This window comes from Hordeum vulgare, chromosome 1H (genome assembly GCF_904849725.1).
Source record: "Hordeum vulgare subsp. vulgare chromosome 1H, MorexV3_pseudomolecules_assembly, whole genome shotgun sequence".
Lineage (NCBI taxonomy): Eukaryota > Viridiplantae > Streptophyta > Magnoliopsida > Poales > Poaceae > Hordeum > Hordeum vulgare.
The window spans coordinates 286,940,831-286,946,283 of NC_058518.1; the positions used below are offsets into that span (position 1 = coordinate 286,940,831).

At 42.1% G+C, this 5,453-nt stretch overlaps 1 pseudogene; it reads right to left on the reverse strand.

Annotated features, from left to right (window-relative positions):
• Positions 1-1,908: 1,908 nt before the first annotated feature.
• Positions 1,909-2,434, reverse strand: LOC123409731 (annotated as a pseudogene).
• Positions 2,435-5,453: the final 3,019 nt, after the last annotated feature.

The following is a 5,453-nucleotide window of genomic DNA, read 5'->3' on the forward strand; positions in this document are numbered from 1 at the left end:
TGGATGAGTATGACGGATATGATTCATCATGTAACAGCTATAACATGGAGAGATGTGTGACTAGCTCCCGTTCGTCAATCTAATGTAGGCATGTATTCCGTATGTAGTCATACGTGCTTAGGGAAAAGAACTTGCATGACATCTATTGTCCATCCCTCCCGGGGCAGCGGGGTCCTAATGGAAACTACGGGATATTAAGGTTCTCCTTTTAATAAAGAACCGGACCAACGCATTAACACGCAGTGAATATATGAACTCCTTATACTATGGTCATCTTCAGGAGTGGTTCCGGCTATTGTCACTCCGGGGTTGCTGGGTCATAACACATAGTAGGTGACTACAACTTGCAAGATAGGATCTAAAACACACATATATTGGCAACAACATAATAGGTTCAGATCTGAAATCATGGCACTCGGGCCCTAGTGACAAGCATTAAGCATAGCCAAGTAGTAGCAACCACTACAGGAGGACGGAGCTTTAGTAACACGCACTTGTGTTACTGCATGTCCAAAATTGTGTTACTGTGCTATACGGTAACACATTTTGAGATGTGTTCAGTTAGGCCGTGTTACTAAGATGTATCCATTGTCACACATGATATTTGTTCCAATATGTCCGAATTTACGTCACAACTATTTTGTAGTAACATGTACCATATGTGTTACTAAATCCGCTAGTAACACACTTTAATACATATAGCAACACAGTAGTAACACATTTTCATAGATATAGTAACATCGGGAAGTAACACCTTTTCTAGACGCCGTAACATAATTCGTAACATATTGTTTAACCTCTATCAACACATTTAGTAACATAAACAACCATCATTTTGCATTTGCTAAATATAAGTGGATCGTGGTTAAAATTTTCCCAAGTAAGGAAATGAGGAAGATGCACGTCTCAGATAAGGTCTTGCAATTCATAAGGATATTCCGAAGATTATATCCACATACATAGACACATTACACATCAAAATAAGATTGATTCTACAGTCAAAACAACATAAGTGTATTATTGACGATATAATTTGATTTGAACACAGATTTACATAGATAAGTTTTCAATCCTACTAATCATATCAAACAAAGTACAACAGATACATCATATTGCCTATCAAATCTACTTCGTATGCATGAATAGTTTCCACATTTTAAGGGATATTAGCTTCATCAGCCTCATAATTGTCCACTCCACGTAATTTATTCGATTGCTGCAATTACAACCACTACTTCTGACACATCCTGAAAATTCCCATCGAACCAACAGTGCTTCGCGTCATGATAATATCTCCTGTTAGAGCAGCACAAATACACAAATGAACCTTTGAAAATGCAATGAAAAGCAGAAATACCATAAACTAGAAGGATGAACCATGCTTTTCTTTAAATACTGTGGACAATAACAAGTTCATGTGCAAGGACAAGCCCAACACCACTAACATCGGAAGAGAACAAAGATCGAAGTCCTGCAGTTATGTCAACACGAGATGGAAAAGCCAAACAACGACTTCTGAGTTTGGACTCACCATATTTCAATATAGATATGTTTGGTGGAGATCTGAAGCTCCATGAGTTCTTGGCCTCGATGAAGGTCGCCGATGCTAGCTTCCTGGTGAGACCCGCATCACCAGTGTGCCGGCCAAGAACTAAAAGTGTAAAGCAATGATAAACATCCGGCATTTTCTCCTTGTGAAGAAGATTCAGTTGGTTTGCTAGCGTGCACCTCGCTTAGGGTGAAGGTGGCAGCCAGTTGAGTTAACACCTGCAAGTACCCAAAGGACTATCTGATTGCAGCACACAAAGAAAATAAATGAAACTCTACCTTAAGATTTTTATCCAAGTCTTGTGAAACAAAAAAAGCTTTATCGGTATCGGAACACCAGAGATTGGGTGGGGCTTAATATCAAACCACCTGGTGTTCATCGCTCAATTTAGACAGAATGTAAGCATAATAACAAGGGCAAAGATAGACAAATATATGGAGGGAGGGGTGTACCTCAGCCGCGTCGGTCCCCGTGCCCAACCAAAGACAAAGAGGGATGCCCTTGACCACCCGCACGCTACCTCGATCCAAATCGACGTCGCCGCTGGGAGTGTCTTTGGGAGGTGGATGGTAGAGATGCGAGAAGTCAGGCCAGGGAGGCTGGCGGCAGCTTCACTCATGGAGGCGACCACTAGGAGAGAGAGCACGAGGGCGTGGAGCCGGCGGTGGAGAGGTAGGACAGCGTTGGGCGGCGCTGTAGGGATAGTACGGTGTTGGGTGATGCTGTAGAGGCAGGGCAGCATGGGGCGTCGGCGGCACGACATGGGGCTTCGTGCGGGAAGGCGTGGGAATCGACCACCGGTAGCCCCGGGCGGCATGGCGCGGCGGTGGGGGCGTGGGGAACGAAAGAAGCTAGGGATTTGGTGCGCGAGGATGAACGGAGCATGGGCGGCGATGTTCTTGCGATTTTGGGGAAAAAGCTTCGCGGGTTGGGCCACTTATTGGCACTAAACTTTTTGCTATTCGCGCGTGAGGTCCGTCGAACAGTTGGTGCCGTGATGGTGACCATAGGAATTACTTTTTATTTGATACTTTGAACTTATTTTTCAGGATTTTGATATTACATATGCATCGATGAATTTCTTGTAATTTAAAGCGAACACTTTATTTATTCTCTTTTCATTTAAAAATATATATATTCACAACTTCCTCCACTTATTTGGGATGAATCTCTTATGAAGCCCACATTTTTCACTGTATCCTCGCTCTTACGAAATTTCCTATATGAGGCAAACTGCATCAATTAGGAGAGGAAACACAAAGACAATGAGCGAACTCACGAGCCATTTTTAATTGTATGCAAAGCTTTCCTGAACTGGTTTTTCGTTTCTTGTATAGAATTTAATTTTTTAGTTTTTACGTGTTCTATTTTTATTTATTTTCTCATAGAATCTAAATTTCCAAAAAAAAATGAAATGTTCAGGATTTCAAAAAATGTTCCTTTTAAAGCAAATGTATAGGATTTTCAAATATTCTTCGAGTTTTAGTAAAATGTTCAGGAATTTGAAAATTGTTCACTTCTTCACTAAATAAATTTCTTGAAAAAACACCAAAAAATGTTTGGATATTCAATTTTTTGTTCATTATTTTTGAAAATGTTGGAGATTTAAAAAAATAACGTTTTTAAAAACGTTGAGATTTTTCAATTATGTTCGATTACTTAAAAGAATCATATTAGACATTTTGTTCATGTTTGAAAAATGTTCAATATAAATGAAAATTCGAAATTATGTTCGTGTTTTGGAAAAACTGTTTGGGGCGTTGCTTCTTTTTTCACATTTGTCCTGTAATTTATTTCAATAAAAGGCGTGATGCACTTTTGTCACAAGTGTCCATGGGTTCCACCTGCAAACAGCTTGCGTTGAATTGTTCCAGGTTCGAAACCTCACATCGGCAATTTCTGTTTGTTTTTTGCATTTATTACGTTACCAACACATCTGATCACTGGGCCAGGCCCATGAAGCGAGCCTCGTGTGCCGCTATGGTTCGCTTAGCTTTGGGACATTGGCCCATTGATGGATGAAAAAATGGAGATGGCTACCGTAGTCCAACAAACCAACCGTTGTCAAGAAATTAGTGGTATTCCCCAAAAGAACTTATTATTTTTTACCAATGGCTACTTGGTCTGATGGTTGGCTCCTTTTCTATTGAGCTATTTGTCCTAGTTTTATTTGGATCTATGGCCAAATTTTTTGTTGTCATTTGAATTAAGTGTCACATTGGTCCCCTTTGGGTCTTACTTAAATAATACATCAAAGAGTAAGTAAATAATTTAAACCAGACAAGCGGGTCGTAAGTGTTTTGATAGTTATGATTTATTAATGAGTTAATCAGATTCTTCGCTTTTTCCCTAAGATTTGTAACATTAGGTGTCAACATACATTTATGTGTTACTACAATCGTCTGCCGTAACACATCTACGGCAACAGGAATCTAAATGTTACTATTCTAATATCCTTGTAACACCTGTTCCGGTCTTACCGAGTATGTGTTACCATCGAAACTTGCAACACAATGGGTGTGTTACTACAATTTTGCCCTGTAACACGTTTTGTCATGTGTTACATCATTATGTTACTTAACATCTGCTTTCTTGCAGTGAACATCAATCTAGAACATAGTGGATACTAGGGATCAATCCCCATCAAGAACTAACTCAATTACATGATAGATATCATCCAACTCATCACTGTCCAGCAAGCCTACGATGAGATTACTCATGAACGATGAAGAGCATCATGGAATTGTTGATGGAGGAAGGTTGATGACGACGATGGCGACGATTTCCCCTCTCCGGAGCCTGAAACGGACTCCAGATCTGCCCTCCACATGAAGAACAGGATGTGGCAGCGCCTCCGTGTCGCAAAACGCGATGAAACCTTCTCTACGATTTTTTTCCGGGCGAGACGGAAGATATAGAGCTGAGTTTGGGGGCGGTGGAGCCACGTGGGCCCCACAAGCCCTCACGGCGCAGCCAGGGGGGTGGCTGCGGCCTGTGGGCTTATGGCCCACTGGTCCACCTCCTCCGGTGGATCTTTGCGCAGGTATTTTTCTTTTATTCCAGAAAAAATCTCCGTAAATTTTCAGGACATTCCGAGAACTTTTACTTCTGCACAAAAACAACACCATGGCAAATCATGCAAATTAGAGTCCAAAACAAGGGCAAAAGAGTTCGGAAAAGTAGATACGATGGAGACGTATCACCGGTCCACCCACATATCAAATTATCAAAATACCGAACACGAATTAACCCAGCATGACGAAAGTGACTAGATGAAATTCCAGTGTGCCCTCAAAACGCTTTGCCACAAAAGGATTGGGCTACCTTGCTGAACCTATTGTTACTGTTTCTTCTTGTCACTTGTTACAATTATCTTGCTATCGAACAACTTATTACTGCTATTTCAGTGCTTGCGGAAATTACCTTGCTGAAAACCACTCGTCATTTTCTTTCTCTCCTCATTGGGTTCGACACTCTTACTTATCAAAAGTACTACGATGGACCGCCTATACTTGTGGGTCATATACCACCATGATGCTCGGCGGCTGCGCACGTACTCTTCCTCGATGGTCCTCTCCCCCTCTTCCCCATTCCCATTCCCAGATTCTCCAGACCCTCCAGCATCTCGTGGTCCACGCCCCCGTTGCTCCACCCCGGTCCCATCTCCATATCCGTCGACGACCACCATGGATCCTGGTCCCCGTCCCCACCCCTGATGGTCGGGAAACAAGAGGGAGTATGACGACGAGTACCACCCCGTATGGCGCACACCATCTCCTCAGATGCGTCCCCGCCCCCTCTACCTTAGCACTGATTTGACCCGTGGATGTTCTCCCTCTACAGCCAGAGGAAAGACCTCTGCTGCTCACTAGACCTTCTATGTCTAAGAAAATGTGTTTTTGTA